Source organism: Siphateles boraxobius, unplaced genomic scaffold (assembly GCF_051911475.1).
Source record: "Siphateles boraxobius isolate OS27281-9 unplaced genomic scaffold, OSU_SipBor_1 11, whole genome shotgun sequence".
Taxonomy (NCBI): domain Eukaryota; kingdom Metazoa; phylum Chordata; class Actinopteri; order Cypriniformes; family Leuciscidae; genus Siphateles; species Siphateles boraxobius.
Window position 1 is genome coordinate 3,039,167 of NW_027508711.1, and position 20,299 is coordinate 3,059,465.

A 20,299-nucleotide genomic window follows, 5' to 3' on the forward strand; every position below is an offset into this window, starting at 1 on the left:
GAGGAATGGAAGACTGCTTTCTCCACAAGCACTGGGCACTATGAATATCTCGTTATGCCTTTCGGGCTTTCATACAGTCCAGCTGTCTTTCAATCCTTCGTCAACGATGTTTTCCGTGATCTGCTCCACCGAAGTGTAATCGTCTACATAGACGACATACCGTCCCCTTGGAATTATAAGGTTCTATCTGACATTTTTGTCAAAATTGAGTTATTCACATATTCTTATTCTGTGACAACTTATTTACATTATGTGATGTGTTTTTTTTAAGTTGTGTACATTGTGGGACTTTTTATTGAAAAAACAAAAAGGTTCTATCTACAAAATCGAACTCTAACTTGGCTCTATAAGGTTCTATCTGCGTGAGCCAATCAGCACTTCGAATGCACAGAAGAGGACCAATCAGAATCAACTTTATATGTCATGTCGCCGGCTTTTTCCTAGAAGACAAAAAGAAACCCCATAAAGGCAGAATGCTATACATTTACAGACCATTAAATATTCACTAAATTGTGTAGTGTTATGAAGTGGCTTCAATTTGGCCATTTTCTTTATAGTGTATTGGTTATTATTATTAATTATGAATGAGGTTATTATTAATAACTATTATTATTATAGTTATTATTATCTGAATTATACAAATATGCAAATATTTTGTATAATATAATTGAATTGAAGTAAATTGAATATTTAAAAAAAAAACATTTAACATACAAGTGTGTGTGTGTGCGCGAGTGTGTGAAAGTGTGTGTGTGTGTGTGTGTGTGTGAGTGTGTGAAAGTGTGTGTGTGTGTGTGTGTGTGTGTGAGTGTGTGTGTGAGTGTGTGTGTGTGTGTGTGTGTGTGTGTGTGTGTGTGTGTGTGTGTGTGTGTGTGTGTGTGTGTGTGTGTGTGTGTGTGTGTGTGTGTGTGTGTGTGTGAAAGTGTGTGACTGTGTGTGTGTGAGTGAGAGAGTGTGTGTGTGTGTGTGTGTGTGTGTGTGTGATTAAAAAAATAGTCTGACATTTTTTGTGATCATATAGTCAGTGAATCATTTTTCAATGATTATTTAACTTTATGAATTAATTTGCTGAAGCATGTCGATTTTCTTGTAGTTTTTAAAGTCTTAAAATGTCTTAATTTTTACAATTTTAAGCCTTAAAGGTCAAATAGTTAACAATTTCATTGATGGGGTCTTAATTACAACAATAAACGTTAGCATGTTATTTCAGCCATACTGATGTCTAGAGAGAAAGCCATTTCACCTGGCCCACTTTAGCTGGAATAAAGTCCTGCTCAGATGTATTACAGTAGCTGCTTTCTGTCTAAACAAGAGAAAGATTAAAGTAACAATTTCTGCAATAATGTGTTTAATTACCCACCAAATTGGTAACGAAAATTAAGATTCTGCACTGGACAAAATATTTAGACCTACCTTGCTTAATTTGAAATGTCCTAAATACATGGAAGTGCTAAAAAATATGAAATAAATGTCATAGAAAGGATACAATTTTACTTTCTAACACATGTTGAGACATTGTTACAACATTAATTTTATATTTAATGTTCAAATAATGTTTTGGCAGATAGAACCTTATAATTCTAAGCGAAAAGTGTTTTTTTAGAATTAGAAGGTTCTATCTGCGTTTGACCCATTCCAAAAAAACCCATTTACAAATTTGAGAGGATTTTGATATTGTACATTTAGAATACATTTAGGGTCCCTGTTATTTTCATGTTTGAAAGAAACTTGTTCCCCATATAAATTTTCCTATATGTAATGCAAAAACTTTGAAGCTCAATATCTCAAAACTGCTCAGAACGCAGATAGAACCTTATAATTCCAAGGGGACGATACTGATCTATTCCGACACCCAAGAATCCCACATCCAGCATGTCCAAGCTGTACTTCAAAGGCTCATCCAGTTCCAACTCTACGCCAAGATAGAGAAATGTGACTTCCATCAGACTATCACAACCTTTCTAGGATACATCATCAGCCCAGAGGGCGTGGCCATGGATGAGAATAAGGTAAAAGCAGTCGTAGACTGGCACCAACCCGCCAATTTAAAGGAGTTGCAGCGTTTCCTGGGCTTCGCTAATTTCTACCGTCGTTTCATCAGAGGATACAGCTCTGTAGCGGCCCCTTTGACAGCTCTGGTTGGGAAAGGCACGAAGCGATTTTTGTTTGGAACGGAGATGCTTCCCGGGCTTTCAAGTAACTCAAAGACAGTTTCACTTCTGCTCCCATTTTGCACCATCCTAACCCTGAGCTGTCCTTCGTGGTGGAGGTGGATGCTTCGAACACCGGACTAGGAGCGGTGCTTTCTCAACGTCAGGGCGATCCTCCCAAGCTGTATCCCTGCGCTTTCTACTCCAGGAAGCTGAGTTCTGCGGAGAGAAATTATGACGTCGGAGACCGCAAACTGTTAGCTATGAAGTCAGCATTCGAAGAGTGGCGCCACTGGCTCGAGGGAGCTACTCACCCGTTCTCAGTTTACACAGACCACAAGAATCTGGAGTACCTTCGTACTGCCAAGAGACTGAACGCACGTCAAGCCAGATGGTCTCTATTCTTTTCCCGGTTTCACTTCACGGTTACTTACCGTCCCGGCTCAAAGAATATCAAGGCTGACTCTTTGTCTCGTCAATTCTATTCCGAAGCAGATGTTCCGGCTCCAGAACCTATTATCTGCCCTGATCTCGTTCTCGGACCTGTTCAGTGGGACATTGAGACCGAGTGCGCACAGGCCAATGCTGACATCGAGATACCTTCTGACTGCCCTACTGGAAGAATCTTTGTGCCAGAAACACTTCGTGACAAGGTGTTAAACCACGTGCATGCCCTTCCCTGTTCCGGGCATCCCGGAATCACAGCCACGACCCAGCTCCTTCAAAACCGGTACTGGTGGCCCACGCTCACCCGAGACAAGAGGGAATTTATTCGCCACTGTAGGGTCTGTAACACCCAAAAATCCTCTCGTCTGCTACCAGCGGGACTTCTTCAACCTCTGCCTATTCCCCAACGGCCTTGGTCTCACATTGCTGTAGACTTTATCACGGATCTGCCTCCCTCAGAGGGTTATACCACCATTCTCACCGTCATTGATCGCTTCTCTAAAGCATGCCGGCTCATTCCGCTCACCAAGCTACCCACAGCTCTGCAGACGGCAGATCATCTGTGTAACTATGTCTTTCGGTTCTACGGGTTACCAGAAGATATTGTGTCTGACAGAGGACCTCAGTTTGCTTCCCGCGTCTGGAAGGCCTTCAGTGAGAGACTACAGATCAACGTGAGTCTCACATCTGGGTATCACCCCCAGGCCAACGGGCAAGTTGAACGTCTCAACCAGGAGATTTCCCGCTTCCTTCGTTCCTATTGCCATAGTCATCAGGATTCAGGAGGATTGGTATCGTTACCTCATGTGGGCCGAGTATGCGCAGAATTCCATTCGCAAGCACTCTACAGGGATGACTCCTTTCCAATGCGTCCTGGGTTTCCAACCGCCACTGTTCCCCTGGTCTGGTGAACCCATCAGTGTTCCTGCTGTGGATGATTGGCTCAGGCGAAGTGAAGAGACCTGGAACTTGGCCCATACTCACCTCCAGCGTGCTATAAGACGTAGCAAGGAGAAGGCGGAATGTCATCGCAGGCCAGGACCTGTTTACCAACCCGGCCAGTGGGTGTGGCTATCCACACGAGATCTACGTCTCAGACTGCCCTGCAAGAAACTCAGTCCGAGATTCTTGGGTCCATTCAAGATCATCTGTCAAATAACCCCTGTATCGTTTCGCCTTGATTTGCCCAGACACATGTGCATCTCGCCAACGTTTCACGTCTCCCTGCTCAAAGCGGCCTCTGTTCGTTCTGTAAAGAGGAGAGAGGATTCGGAGGATGCTGCTACCCAACCTATTGTATTAGAGGGTGAAGAGACTTATCAAGTACGTTGTCTACTGGACTCTAGACGTCGCGGTGGGCATCTTCAGTACTTGGTAGATTGGGAGGGCTTTGGCCCAGAGGAATGTTCCTGTGTCAACGACAATGACATACTGGACCCGTCACTTACTCAAGATTTTCACAGCAATCACCCTGATAGACCGGCTCCTCGACCTTGTGGCAGACCTCGCCGTCGTCAGTTCCCTCGAGCCAGGAGGCGCTCGCAGGGAGGGGGCTCTGTTACGGCGTCCTGCCCTGGTGATTTCCTGTACTCTCAGTCCCGTGCTCTCTCTCCTGAGTACTGAGTGTCTCATACTTCAGGTCAGTATGGATCGTTATGCTCTGATTGCATTCCACATTTTCTGTATGAACTCTTGTCCCTAGGCTATATCTGCCTCATTAACTCGGCGTCCTGTGCGAAGTATTGTTTCACCCCGTGTTGCATGTCTGAGCCTTCTCTAGTTATCTCTGTTTGTCTGTGTTACCGATTCAAGCCTGTTACTAACCATTCTGACTGTCTGCAGCCTGGCTAGCGATCTGTGCCTGTTCCCGGACTCTGACTCTCGCCGTCCGGCCTGAACCTAGCCTGTCCCCGGCTTTCCTGCCGTCTGCTGCCCGTCCTGTATCAAGCCAGACTTCGACCCTGAGTTTTTCCACCGCCCTGGGTCCTAGACTGGACCTTTCAAGTTTATCTGCCTTGTGTTCACCTTTTCTGAAACGCTTTATGTTTGCTTGAAGTCAGTCAATTAAATTGTTGCAAATGGATCTGCCTGATTTGTCTGATTCGTCACAGATGGCATGTATTAAATAAAATTGCATGATACATACCATCTTTATAGATGGAAAAAGGTAAAGAGCTTTTTAATATCTGATTGGGCAAAAACATTGTTTAAATATTCTGTGTAAATGTAATGACCGGATACTGAAACTGTTGTATTTTCACTACAATGTGTGTTATTTTAAGTAGTTTTGATCAGGTTTACTCTGTACAGTCCCAGAATGTGCTGGTGGACTAATACTTGTATCTCTCATCTAATAGATCACAATTGTATTTCTGACTGAAAACAGTTGAACATGTCCAGTGAGATCTTCCCCACTGATGGATCAAACTCTTCTAGTTACTTGTTTAACAACAGCACTGAGATGGAAAATAATTTACTATAATTAATCACTGTGCTGTTGGGTTTTCCTACCAACTCCTATGTGATAGGCTTATAATGACAGGAACCGACAATGGACTTGCTGCAGAGTTATTCAGTCTGAACCTCACTGTCTGTGATATTTTTTTATGTATGGAATCTGTTTTTGTTATTCTCTCTCATGAATTTGAATTTCTCTGGACAGTTGTGAATGCTTTAGATGGAATAGGCACCACCGGTTGTCCTCTGTTTCAGTGTCGGATGTGTGTTGAGTGTTACCTGGCAGTGGTTCATCCTGTAACCTTTCTGAAGTACAAACCTCTCAGATATTGAGTGATCTGCTCTGTTATTGTCTGGATGGCAAATTTTGGCTCTGGTGGGATCATTATAATTCTTTAATGTTCCAGTCCGTGTTGTACTATGCATTTTTGTTTCTTAATGTCTTTATCTTCCTCTCCGTTGAGTTGTTTTGTCTTGCGGCTGTTCTCAGAGCTCTGAAGCAGTCAGGACCAGGAGAGAGAGGGAGAGAGAGAAAGGATGAAAACCACATGAAGAGAAGAGCATTCAATCTCATTCTAATAACTACTCTGACCATGCTTATAATATATGCTCCCTTTATAATCTTATTAGCTCTTTTTATGACAGCAAATAGTAGTAACAAAACACTTCTGTCTATTAGTTCTCTTTGCTTTACTTTGGCTGTTTTGGTGCAGCCTCTTCTTTTTCTTTACAGAATGAGGAAACTGCCCTTCATCAAATATCAATAATTCTACTTTAATCAACATTATGAAGTCTCTATAATCCATCTTTTATCATACTGCTGAAAGATACAAATAGAAAGTAATGCACTGTGATTTATTAAAATGTTAAGATGTAGTGCAGACCTATAGGGTCCTTGGCGCGAGTGCACGAGGGCTTATTGAGAGGTATTTTTGGGAAATAGGAAGACGGTCTGGTTGTTGTTATGGACAGGAGCTGCAGGTTCGGGGAAATATGCTGCCTATTGTTGTTGTTCTTACGTATGACTCAGTAAAGCCCTGACATTCATTTCTATTTATTTATGAATCATAATGCGGTCGTATTATTCGGCGCGCTATTATTAGCCTATGTTTGAGACATCAACCACTGGTCGATGACCATAATGTTTGTATAAACTTGTATGACCTAGGTCATAAAAACCGTAATAATACTTACACTTAAATATTTTCTTCTCAACCATGTTAACAATTGTCCGTGAGCGAAATCTCCTCCCATCCGTTGTCTGAATCACGTGACTTTGGCAGTTTAAAACACTCCGAACCACTGATTCGAAACATAAGAATCGTAAAGGTTTAGAAAGTGCTTATCACTTACAGAAGACCCGACCAAACATGGACACAGCAGTGAGGATTATATGTCTCCGTCAAGGAGATCGCTGCCTATGTGACGGACTTTATCCAACTGGCTCATTTGGCCAAAATGGAGGTGATCCCTCTCATAATTCCCTGGACTTCTCCCATGTGTCTTGTTATCTTGTTATTTTGTTAAGCTTGTTTGCCCTTGTTTACGCCTTTTCTTGCCCAGAGGGGTATTGCACAAAAGTAGAATTAAGAAAGCCAGGATAAAAGACCAGTCCCGGCTTGACCTAGTTTAATCAGTGCATCCTGGCTTAATCCATTGCACGTTTGCTGAGCCAGGATGAGAACGCGCGGATATGTCAAGCCAGGTGTATATAGTTTGGATAAATGCACGTTCACGGCATTCTTTAAAAGATCACGAAATCGATCACAGAATCACCGATCCGAAAATGGACAAAACGCGTGCGGCATACTTTTCGCCTAATGAGCAACAGCTTCTTATGGAAACGTATGAAGAAGTGAAACATATAATATGTAAAAAAGGCAATACAGCTGCTGTAATAAAACAAAGAGAGAATGCATGGCAAACAATAGCGGACCGATTGAATGCGTAAGTAGTCCAAATAACCAGTGCTCCACTGAAACCCTCATAATTACAATTCAAGGAGTTACTTGTCATTTTCAAAAATAATTGTATACTTTGCCTTAAATGTGACCAGTGAACATGCATTTAACATGAAGAATAATTGCAAACACTTACCCACTATGTGTATCTATTTAGTTTATTTTATGTCTATTATCTCTTTAATCTTTTTACTCTTATCTATTTGTATGTAGGTTTTGTTTTTAATTGATTTGATGTAATCTATAATCAGATATTTTGCTCTATTTTTATCCATCTAATCTATTTTATCATTTGTATCTATTCCTCTTAAATAACAAACATGTCTGGCCAAAAAAGGACTTGGCAGCAAGTCAAGATTAAATACAAGAATATTTTGCAGGCTGGTAAGTGACTTGTTTGCGGAGAACATAGGTGACATGTTTGCTGACATTTTATTGTCTGTGCTGATTTTAGCAATAAAAAAAAAAAGGGTGGTACGGGGGGTGGCCCTCCAACCCAAGACTTCACCCCAGCAGAGGAGCTGGCCCTGGACCTAAATAAAGGGAAGCCAGTGATTGAAGGGATCCAGGGAGGGACATCCACTGACTCTGGCCCAGCAAGGGATACTGGCCTCTTCATACAAAGTACATTATTGCCATACAACTGCACATGGAAAATATTGAAATCCATATATATTTTGTTTTGTAAACTGTGTGACTTTGCCTTATAGTGGCTGGTAGCACCCTTACACTTTTGGAGCCAACAGACTATGATTTGCCGGTGAGTACTCTTTATTAAATCATAGGCATTGCATGTCCTGTCAAAAAATATCAATACAAGTATTGAAATGGCAGAGGGAAGCCACATCTACAGCAGTGGAGTGCACTTCTGCCGATGATGAGACCGTGTCGCTGGACTCCAGAAGGCTCGAGGTATTTTGTGAAAATAGACACATTTTTTTATAAGTTCATAATAGATAAGAAGTCAGGGAAGTGGTACTAATAGAAAATATTATTTGTTACAGGATCCTGACATTGGGCAACCTGATAAGCAGCCTGGTAACATAGTGCGTATTGCCTAAAGTAAATTTACATTATGCCAAAATTCTGCTATGCTAACTAAAAGGTCTTCACAGAATTCACAAACTGTCAGATATCTCTACACAACCCATCTAAAGAGACAGATCGAGCTGACAGAAGTCAAGATTGATGTGAACAAAAGAAAGCTGCAGGACATGGACCTTGAGATGCAAATTAAACACAAGACACTGAGGAAACTAGAACTGGAAATCCAGAAACTAGAAAGAGAAGTAAGTGACTTCAGTTCATACTGTAACCATGACTGTAACACAATGTATTAATCATTATATTTTTTTCTCTCCAAAGCTCCAAGCTGACAAGTGATAACAGCAAAATAATAAAAGAAAAATATTCCAAAACCATTGTGGTCTTGTAACTTTTTTTTATGAATGTCAAGTATACACTTTATATTTATTGATCCAGTGAAGTGGAACTAGAATTTGGGAAGATAACCACAGTGTGTGCTGCTGATTCCAAATAAAATGCATGTACACATGACAAAGTTATATAGCCTGCATTATCCTTTATTAAGGGATGGGCTAAATCAAAACTAAATTAACTGAAATAATTTGCAATGTATTGTTCTCTAACAAGTCTTCCATTTCTGTTATCTGGGAATATGGCAGCATTGTCCCAATTAACATCCAAAGCAACTCTGGGAGCCCTTTCTTTTCTTAGGCTGGCAATATTGTGCAGCACTGTGCAGGCAACAGTCACATCACATGCTCTGTCTGGGGAGACCCTCAGGTGGTGCAGGCACTGAAATCGTGATTTCAGGAGGCCGAAGGTCATTTCAATTCGAGCCCTGGTTTTGGCATGGGCATGGTTGTAAGCTTGCTGTGCTGGGGTTTGGGGGTCTTTAAGGGGAGTCAACAGAAATGTCTCACAGGCATAGCCTTTGTCCCCCAGCAGCACACCAGAGAACTCACCTGCGAATACAAAACATAATTCTTACAAGGAAAAGCTGTAACACAAAATAATGAGTGTCATACTGTGACTATGCTAATGTAACATTTTGTAGTAATCTGTTATTATTCGTGTAACCTGCAATCTTGTAGAACTCCTCAATGATGTGGATGAATCTTCTGTGACCAGGGAAGGTGATAAATATGTGCACAAGAGATTTCAATGCCAGACTTACATTTCTTATTGTGCGGCAAATAGTGGCTTTATTGAGGTTTTCTGCATCACCGACAGAATACAGAAACATGCCACTTGCAAAGAATCGCAGTGCTACGCAGACCATCTGTGGGACAATGAGAGCATGGCTCCGTGCTGTCTTGTGCTGTATGTTTGGACCCAGCAGCCTACACAAATATCTGATGCCATCACCTGAGAATCTGTACCTCTCAGTCAGATATTCGTCTGAAAAGGCCAATGGGTCTGCCCTATCTCGGAAGACTCTTCCATGCTTGAATGCTCGTCTGAGTATTAAAACTTCCTCATCAACTACATCATCCATCAAAGGACAAGCCATTGTGAATAGGAAACACACAAATCTTTAGTCTATATATACTACATATTGACCTCGTTACGGACTTAATTGATTTTTTTCTCATTCAACAGTACATTTCTACTCTATACTTGCATATATAGATATACATAGTCTATATTCTATTTCTCATATTGTATAGTATAGTTATTTTGCACTGTGTTGGCATTCATTGTGGACAGCAAAGTAATAATTGCTCAGGAAAATCTGCTTTCCTCACTGGGTGTATGACAATAAACGCTTTAAATCTCGAATAATATATATATATTCATCAAACCTCTGACAGTGAAATGAACAGCAGTTTTCAATAATAACTAAAATAACAGTACGCATACTTAGATGAATGACAGTATATCTAGTATTTTAATGCAGGACATTGAAGTGACTAAAACACATTAATATCTAGTAGGATTTAGGGAGGAACTAGCCGATAAATCACTAGGATTAATCTTCGCCTGGTTGTTAGCCTGCTCCGGAGCAGGCTAGCTGCAAAGTGTAAATCTCCATAGTAACTTAATGTAGATTAATTTAGCCTCCCTTCATGCAACCAAGTAAGGGCTAAATTCAGCCAGGATAACTGGAAAATCCCAGCTTAATCCCTTATCTTGCTTTTGTGCAATACCCCCCAGGTCGATACAGTTCGGCTAAATTTTTACAATTTTAAAGCTAAGAGTCCTTAAGAAGTCTTAAACTCATCAAATTTAATCAAATTCAAGTTTTATCAAATATAAGCCCCTAAAAAGTCTTAAATATCTTGAATGGTCACAATAGGACTTACATTTGGGGACAGATATTCAGGAATCGAGATTTGGCTTCTTGTGATTGTTTATAAAACTTCAAAAGGCGATGATTTAAAAAACAGCTGCTTTGTATTTAGGAGATACTGAATAACCGTTATAGTTCTATTGATCCAAAAGCGCCACTGCACCTTCTGGCAGAGTGAATTAGTGAATCAGTATTATTCTAATAACAAAACCGGCCCATATTGCAAATTACAGTTTGTTCCACCTAGCGGCATTTAGTCCCCTAATTGGTAAAGTACAGCTTCCTTTAGTGGATATTAAGCACTTAGCAGTAAACAGAATGCCTTCATGCATTTATCATATTTTTTTATAGGGTTGAAAAAAATGAAAGATGAGCGAGAAGGAGAAAAAGTGCTTAGTCTACTTTACCTTTCCACGAGGAGACTGCGAATGAAGCGGCACCTGAGGCTTCCCGTTTCCAGGAAATGGATCCATCACTGGACTGTAGTAGTGTGACTTTCATGACACAAATCGGCACAATGCCAAATGATTTTGTCTCATTATAACAGCGGAAACAAATGAAAGCTTTAGCATAAGTTCTGCCAAGAACACTTAATTAATACGTCACTTATTACCTTCACATCTATGCAATCATGACCTTATACTCGCTGTATAAAAGATTGGTACTTACACACGTTTGAGTTCGCAGATGCTGACGTGACAATTACCTCCACCCTCCCCACCACCACCAGGATGGTCCTGTCCATACCTTCCGGAGGGGTTGGCTGTGCCCCTGCCTTCGTCTTCAGGCAGGAAATGCGGATCCGTTACCCTCTGATTATGAACTACGGACGGGGCCTACGCCAAATAACTTTTTCAATTATTGTTTGCTGGCCTGTCAATATATGAATGCTTTGTTACATCATTATCTCCCGAGTCTTTCTGGTAGAACTGAACTGAGCTGGATGATGACATCACTGTTAACTGCAGAGCTGCTTTATAGTGAATTGAACTGTTTGAATAATTAAATATGTTTCCCCCCTGTTTATACCTGTAAAACTGCTTTAAAACAATCTATAAAGTGTTATAAAAAGAAAGGGCACTTGACTTGACTTGTGCAATGGCTTGCTTGAGGACCAAATCTGGCAAACAGCATGTGGGCCACATGAGGAATGTTGTAAAGAAGAGGGTTAGAATAAACTTTTTTTCATTTACACGACAACAGCATTTTGGGGGCCTGAAAATTACTTTTGAAAACAAGTATCAAAGTGCAAGTTTTTGAAAATGACACCATTGGCGTCTCCTTATAAACTACAAAAACGCGAATTTGTGAAAACGTTGACATCATGCACATGCATAGTATGTGTTCGGTCTATAGGCAGTTGGCTTTCTTTACTAAGTGGCATCGCCAGCTACTGAACTGGCATGCATAATACAGCATTTTTAACCTTTTTCATGGACCCGAGTGAACTTGGATCGTTTTGATCACGTTGTCGTCTGTACTCGAAAAAAGTACAAGGAGAAAAGGAGGACAAGTTCAAAGGAGAAATGTTTCCGTTTTAGAACATCGTTGTCATTTAAATGTATCCTTAGTCTTGTTGTTTTCATGTCAGATTATCCAAAATTACTTCTGTGGATATTAACCTTACTAGATGTCAGAATTTTCACTTATTTTCTCATGTGTAGAGATGAATTACTGACATTGTTGCTTCAAAACATGATGTATCTCATGGTAATGCTCTGAAGGATAAGTTTTTGAATGTCAGGGTTTTAGGACACATCCCAGATATTAACATCTGCAACATCTGAGGACTAAAGATGTTAAGAGGTTATTGTTAGTGTTCGGGTTTGGGTTAGAATGCAACTTTGGTGCCGCTATTCACTGACCAATTGTGCATGCCAGTTAAGTAAAAGCCATGTTTAGGGGTGGGGTTAGAAGCTGAACAATATCCATAATTTATTATATAGAAATATGATAATATTAAACATATTTTATAATATAAAAACAATAAAACACAAAAGTGTTTCACAATATCTGACGATTGCAGTGGGTTTTATAAGTAAATATTGTCGCTGCTTTTAGTTGCTTACTCCTTGAAACTGTTGCTTTGTGATATTAATAGTGCTTAAAATGTTTATTTGTTTTAAAGCTTCAGCAGACAAAAAGCAGACATTGTTTTTGATGTAAACCCATGTGCTCCGAGTATCTGTTTTCAGTATTTTTTTCAGAGTTAGTTTGTACCGATTGAAGGTGGTTATTGAAAGCAGGTGTTTTGGAGTGATTCTTATGACAGCAGTTCTGTTGTTTTCACAGCTGACGCTGAAGGAAATATTTGCATGGATTAGGCATATTCAATTCAATTCAATTCAATTCAAATTTATTTGTATAGCGCTTTTCACAATACACATTGTCTCAAAGCAGCTTTACAGAAATTGCATTTCGGAAATGTACATAGAAAAATACAGTTAGTTAATCAAGTATTAATTTATGGCATAACATATCGCCGGCTTTGAGTCGTCTCTTCACAGGCGTCGAGTCGTCTCTTCACAGGCGTTGGGGCATCTGAAGTCTCCGTGAGAGGCTGGATACAAACTGGAGCTGACGAACGCTATTTACCTCGGGACTAGCGTCCCGAGATAACAGCAGAAAGGCAGATGGGAAATAATTAGCATAGCTGATGTTCATAATGTTAATGCATTCGAACCGATTCAGCAGTATCAAAGGTTAAGCATTAAGTGAATGCTTGGTTAAAGAGATGCGTCTTTAATCTAGTTTTAAACTGGGACAGCGAGTCTGAGGCTCGTACAATATCAGGAAGGCTATTCCAGAGTTTAGGAGCTAAATGCGAGAACGCCCTCCCTCCTTTAGTGGACTTAGATATCCTAGGAATGACCAGAAGCCTCGAATTTAGTGATCTTAAAGAGCGCGATGGATTGTATGGCGATAGAAGGTCTGTTAAATACACAGGAGCTAAACCATTTAGGGCTTTATAGGTCAGTAGGAATACTTTGTAATTGATACGTAACTTAATAGGTAACCAGTGTAGAGATGATAAAATAGGTGTTATATGATCATATTTTCTTGATCTAGTAAGAACTCTAGCAGCTGCATTTTGCACTAACTGTAGCTTGTTAATTGAGGATGTAGGACAGCCAGCTAATAAAGCATTACAGTAATCTAGTCTCGAGGTCATGAAAGTATGAACTAACTTTTCTGCATCAGAAACAGATAGCATGTTGCGTAGCTTAGCAATGTTTCTAAGGTGGAAAAAGGCTGTTCTTGTAATATATGAAATATGATTTTCGAAAGTCAAGTTGCGGTCTAGTATAACACCCAGGTCTTTTACTGTAGTGGACAAAGTAACAGGACATCCTTCTAAATTAAAGTTGTATTGTAAGGGATTTTGTGGGTAGTTTTTTGGACCAATAAGTAGTACCTCCGTTTTATCTGAATTTAATAGCAGGAAATTACACGTCATCCAGCATTTTATATCATTTAGACACTCTGTCAATTTAGATAAGTTAGTGTTTTCATCTGGTCGTGATGAGATATATAATTGAGTGTCATCAGCATAACAGTGGAAATTAATTCCATGTTTTCTTATAATATTACCAAGTGGCAGCATATATATTGAGAATAGCAGAGGGCCTAACACCGATCCTTGCGGCACTCCATAGTCTACTGACGTTATCTTTGATTTTTCCCCATTTAGACAGACAAAATGGTAACGGTCTGATAAGTAAGATCTAAACCAGCTTAATGCCTGTCCCTGAACACCAGTGTAGTTTTGTAGTCGATCCAGGAGTATTTTATGATCGATAGTGTCGAACGCAGCGCTTAGATCGAGTAGAACTAGTATTGAGATACAGCCTTGGTCAGAAGCTAAAAGTAAATCATTTGTAATTTTAACTAGCGCAGTTTCTGTGCTATGATGCGGTCTGAATCCCGACTGGAATTTTTCATAGATATCATTTTCTTGTAAGAAAGAGCACAATTGAGCGGACACAATTTTTTCTAGTATTTTAGACATAAATGGAAGATTTGAGATGGGTCTGTAATTTGCTAAGTTATTTGGATCTAATTGCGGTTTCTTAATGAGAGGTTTTATTACTGCCAGCTTGAATATTTTTGGAACATGACCTAAAAATAAAGACGAGTTAATAATATTAAGAAGAGGCTCTTCGACTACAGGTAACACTTCTTTCAGTAGTTTAGTGGGTATTGGATCTAATAAACATGTTGTTGGTTTCGATGCAATGATAAGTTTATTTAGCTCTTCCTGTCCTATAGTTGTAAATCGGTGTAGTTGTTCTAGAGGGGCCATAATTGAGGCTGAATCATAAGACATCATAGAGGATTGTATATTTACAATTGTGTTTCGGATGCTTTCTATTTTCTCATTGAAGTAATTCATAAAATCATTACTACTATATTGTAATGGAATATTTTGCTCTGGTGATGTTTGTTTATTTGTTAGTCTAGCCACGGTGTTGAATAAAAACCTTGGATTATTTTGGTTATTTTCTATTAGTTTGCGGAGATGCTCAGCCCTTGCTGCTTTTAGAGCCTTTTTATAACGTGACATACTGTCTTTCCACGCGATTCTAAAGACCTCTAAATTAGTTTGTTTCCATTTACGCTCTAAGTTACGAGTTTCTCTCTTGATTGCATGCGTAGCACTGTTGTACCATGGTGCTTTAGTTTTCTCTCTTACCTTTTTTAATCTAATTGGTGCAACAATATCTAGTGTACTAGAGAACATGGTGCTCAAACTGCTAGTCATTTCCTCTAGTTCATCTGTTTGTTTGGGTGCACTGCGCAGCTGAGATAGATCAGGTAAGCTATTTGAGAATCTATCTATAGTGGTTGGAAGGATTGTTCTGCCTGGTCGATAACGTTGCGCAACGTGACAAATTTCAGCAGTACGTATTATACAAGTTACCATGTAATGATCAGTGAGATCATCACTTTGCGGTATAATATTTATATCAGTTGGATTGGTTCCATATGATATAATTAAATCTAGTGTATGATTTAGACGATGAGTGGGACCGCTGACGTTTTGCGTGACCCCAAAGGAGTTTAATAAATCTGTAAACGCAGTCCCTAACGCATCATTTGTATTATCTACGTGTATGTTAAAGTCTCCAACAATTATTGCTTTATCGACATTGACCAATAGATCTGAGAGAAAGTATGCAAACTCTTTTAGGAAATCAGCATAGGGCCCTGGAGGTCTATATAGGGTAGCCAAGGCTAGAGATAATATGGATTTGTTTCTTGCATCTAAGAGCGTAACATTTAGCACAAGTACTTCAAACGAATTAAACCTGTGACCTGTTTTCTGAGTAACATTAAGAATATCTCTATAGATTGTTGCAACCCCGCCGCCACGACCGATCAGACGGGGCTCATGCTTATAACAGTATCCTGGTGGAGTAGACTCATTTAGACCGAAATAATCATTTGGTTTAAGCCAGGTTTCAGTAAGGCAAAGTACATCGAAACTATTATCTGTGACCATTTCATTTACAATAACCGCCTTAGGTGTGAGCGATCTAATGTTTAGAAGACCTAGCTTTAGAAATTAGAAATAGAATTTTTGTTCACTGATATTTAGATTTTCTGGTTTAATTACAATAAGATTTTTGCTAGATCCTACACTAGATTTATTGTTTGGCCTCACTAAGCGAGGAATAGACACAGTTTCTATATAATGTTCTACACTACTTATATCAATTAAGTTGGGACAGCAAAGACTGTGATTTGGACTTTGACTTACTAGTCATATGGTGTGTAACGTCTTGGAGATGTTGTCCGACAGAACAGCCGCTCCGATTCTGCTGGGGTGCAGGCCATCAGCACGGTAGAGCCTAGGTCGCTCCCAGAACAGATTCCAATTATTTACAAAGAGCAGTTTCTGTTCATTACACCATGACATTAACCATTCATTTAGAGCAAATAATCTACTGAACCTTTCTTGTCCTAGTCGGTACGTGGGAAGCGGTCCAGACACGATGATAGTTGCTTCAGGCGATGTGCTGCGAACCGTCTCGATCAGGCTTCTGTAGTCCTTCTTCAGAACCTCCGTCTGCCGCAGCCTGATGTCGTTCGTCCCGGCGTGTAGGACCACAGCTCCGACGCGCTCGTCACCGTTCAGGATCTCGGGAATCTGTGCGGCGACATCAAGAACACGAGCACCAGGAAAACAGTGAGTGCGCACCTTACGCTTACCTGAGGTAGCACGGACATGACGGACCATGGAAGTGCCGATGATCACGGCGGCGTCACGTTCCGGCTCGCGAAGAGGGGAGAAGCGGTTCCGGGTGGAGATCTCGAAGACCGGGAGGGGGGGGGAAGTCCTTGGTCTGGTCCTGGCTCGTGTCTTCCGCTGTGGGATCACCCAGGGTCCGTGGTGTTGCCTCGGTGCCGGAGTGAATGAAGGCAGAGATGATCGCGTCCTCCTGGGCAGAGAAACGCACGGAGTAGACGAAGTCGGAGTCAAAAAGTTACTAACCACTGACTTGTGAGCATCGGCGCGTGATGTTTCGAGCGTTGATCGCCGATCTCGCAGCTCGGCTTGCTTCACCAGCAGAACGCGGATCTGTTTCTCCACCGACTCCAGCTCCAATCGTACCGAAACCAGCTCGAATGTGTCCTCACCTGCACTCAGAGGTAACGTTAGACACACATCCGATATGTTCGCCATTATAACAGATGAACAGTAAATTAGTAGTGATACTACCAATATCACTACTAATTTAGGACTGAAATGATGGATATAACACGTATCCTTTCAGTCAAACGGGTGTAAAATGAGAGGGTCGATAGGCGCGAGGCCACGCGTGAAATGCTAGCGGGCTAAAGGCTAGTAGCCGAGATTCGGAAAGTTGGATCTAAGTAGCGATATCAAAGCAATCCGATTGTTTTTTATAAGGAATAGTGTCGAGGATAAGTTCACATGATATAAAAATAGAAAGTGCTTGTTTATAAATGAGTGGTAAAGAAGAAAATCAGCGATTAATGAATCAATTCGACGGAGCTCCAAACACAAACACAAAATATGCCACAGGGACTTTAATTATTTATTTTTTTGTGTTACCCAAGAATTCAAAGCCATGACATTGGTGTTTTTAGATATGAACTACTTACATATATATATTTTTAGGTTCTGTTAACAAGAACGTAGTCTTTTAAAATATGATGTCACAATAACACATTTGCATATCATAGCTTCGGAATCCACCCCATGTACAGATGTGCAAGTTATGTTACGTTAAAACTAAGAAGCCAGTAAGTCCAGCTGGTGTTTTAATATTCTTTTTAATTATTTATTATTTCATGCGAAGTGTGATTATAGACTACAGGACTAAGGTAATGACCTGATTATTGCTGCTTCTTTTGTCATTGTTCTTGTTAAATAGAAATAAATAGCTAGCATTGGACTTATGTATTTTTCATGCACAAAACAGTTCACATTGCATTTTATGATCATAATATACATGAATCCATTGCCATATTTAAGTTTGCATTTGGGTAAACTATATATTTTTTAGTTGATTTGTGATGGTGCTCTGATAAAGGTTTTATTTTCTCAGGTTATGCGTTTGATTGTTTGTTTTGTGGTTCTACAATCGTCCTAAATGTAAATGTATTTAAATATAAATATATAATAGCATTTTAAATATTTAATTCAATTGTAATGCTATAATTTTAGACCTTTAAATAATATTAGGTAATACATATCATGTGAACTTTTATTTCATTGCACAGTTGCATGGATATTCAGCAAAAATTTGACTTTTTTTTCTGTGAAACATGAGTTACATCTATATCCTTCTGTTTCTGACCACACACAGTGAAGAGATGAACATCTCCAGTGAGATCTTCCCCACTGATGGATCAAACTCTTCCAGTAACTCAAATGCCACTATGGACCCTGGAATAATACATTGGCTTTTATATTCGATAATATGTGCTGCAAGTGTTCTGCTGGGTTTTCCTACCAACTCCTATGTGATATGGCTTATAGTGACAGGAACTGGCAATGGACTTGCGGCCGAGTTTTTCAGCCTTAATCTCTCCGTCTTTGAGATGATCTACAGTCTGAAGTCTCTTTTTGAACTTCTCAGATATACTTTTTCTTTTCTCACAAATACAGTGAATTTTTTTCAAGGAATAGCCACCACTGGTCGTCCTCTGTTTCAGTGTCTGATCTGTGTTGAGCGTTACCTGGCAGTGGTTCATCCTGTAACCTTTCTGAAGTTCAAACCTTTCAAAATTATTTTATAATTTTATAATTTTTATGTTATTGTCTGGGTGACAAGTTTGTCCTGTAATGGCTGGTTAATACATTTTTAACAGTCCATGTCAAGTATGTTTCTATATGTTTAATATTGACACAGCTCATCCTCTTCCTCTCCATCCAGTTGTTTTGTCTTGTGGCTGTTCTCAGAGCTTTAAAGCAGTCAGGACCAGGAGAGAGCGGAAGAGAGAGAGAGGAGGAAAACCACATGAAGAGAAGAGCGTTTATTATCATCCGAATAATTACTGTGACCATGGTGGTGATATATGTTCCATTTATTATTTCACTTCTTCTTTCTTTGAGTTCATCAGAAGTTACAGATGTAATCGTATACTTAAGTTACGCTTGTTTTGGTCTGGCTGGTTTAATGCTGCCTTTACTCTTTCTTCACCGGGTAGGGAAACTGCCCTTTGTTAAATGGCAAATGCAATAATTTTACTAAACGAATGTCCTTTCGTTGCTTAGGTGCACTCACTGTAAAAAAAATAAATAAAAAAATAAATAAATAAATACATCACCTATTTCAACTTAAATTCAGTTTCTTCCTCAATTTTAAGTGTAATCAAATTGTCTGTACAAATCATTTCATCTTAAATTACATTAAAATTGACTTATCTGATAGAACTACTTTAAAAGTTGAAATTATTTAGTTAATACTATTTTGATGAGATATAAGGTGCCTGTCAAGGATACACCAGCCAGACCTCTACACTCCGCCCACTCGTTCAGCCTCACCAGAATACTAATCACCAGCACCTGTCATCTTCACCTGTCAGCAATCAGCACTCACTTCACTCACACCTTAAAAACGACACCAGTTCACTCTCACAGTTGTCTGGTCTCGTCGACACTCCATCGACTTCCTGACTCTCTCAACCTGAACCTGCTACTTACCTGACGAATCCTACCTGCTTGCTGCTATCCCGTTCAGCGATCCCAGTCTTCCAGTCTCCAACCTGTCTGCTCTCTTCGGCCTTCCCGTCATCTTCATTCTACATCAGAAAAGAGACACTTCAATTACCAAACCATCCACGTTCACTGTTTCTACTCTCCACCATCATCCACTACTGCCGCAACTGTCCCTGAGTGCTTTCAATAAAGACCACTGCTACTTTACCTGTTTGTGTCCTTCCGTTTCATGACAGTGCCATGATTTACTGATCATATTGATCATGAACGCTTGTTGCTTTAGTAATCCCTATTCTTTCATTCAACTAATGTACATTTTTATATTTTAAAAGTTGTTCTAGGAGTTACTGTTTATTCTATATATAGATGTATTGATTAAAAAATCAAGAACTATGAGTGATGTAATGGATTGTTTTTTATTTATACTCATGAAAAATAAAAACTGTGCTATTGCTAAACAACTAACCATGAGGCCAGATATATATATATATATATATATATATATATATATATATATATATATATATATATATATATATATATATATTTGTTTATGTATTTATTTTTTCTGGGGAATGTGAATCGTTGTCCATCATTTTGTGAGCAATTGTTGATAAAGAAAAATGTCATGTCGCAATATTGGAAATATATCTGGTTTAACCCTCTGGGCCATTTTTGATACAAAAAATTTTGTTTATTTTTTTTAAATAATTGTATTCATCTGAATGGTAGGAAACTTGGTAAATGTTTTGGCACTTGCTGTGTGAACACAAAA

General features: G+C 39.6%; 1 pseudogene; it reads left to right on the top strand.

Annotated features, from left to right (window-relative positions):
- The first annotated feature begins 18,128 nt into the window (after positions 1 to 18,128).
- LOC143704230 (uncharacterized) lies at positions 18,129 to 19,048 on the top strand (annotated as a pseudogene).
- Positions 19,049 to 20,299: the final 1,251 nt, after the last annotated feature.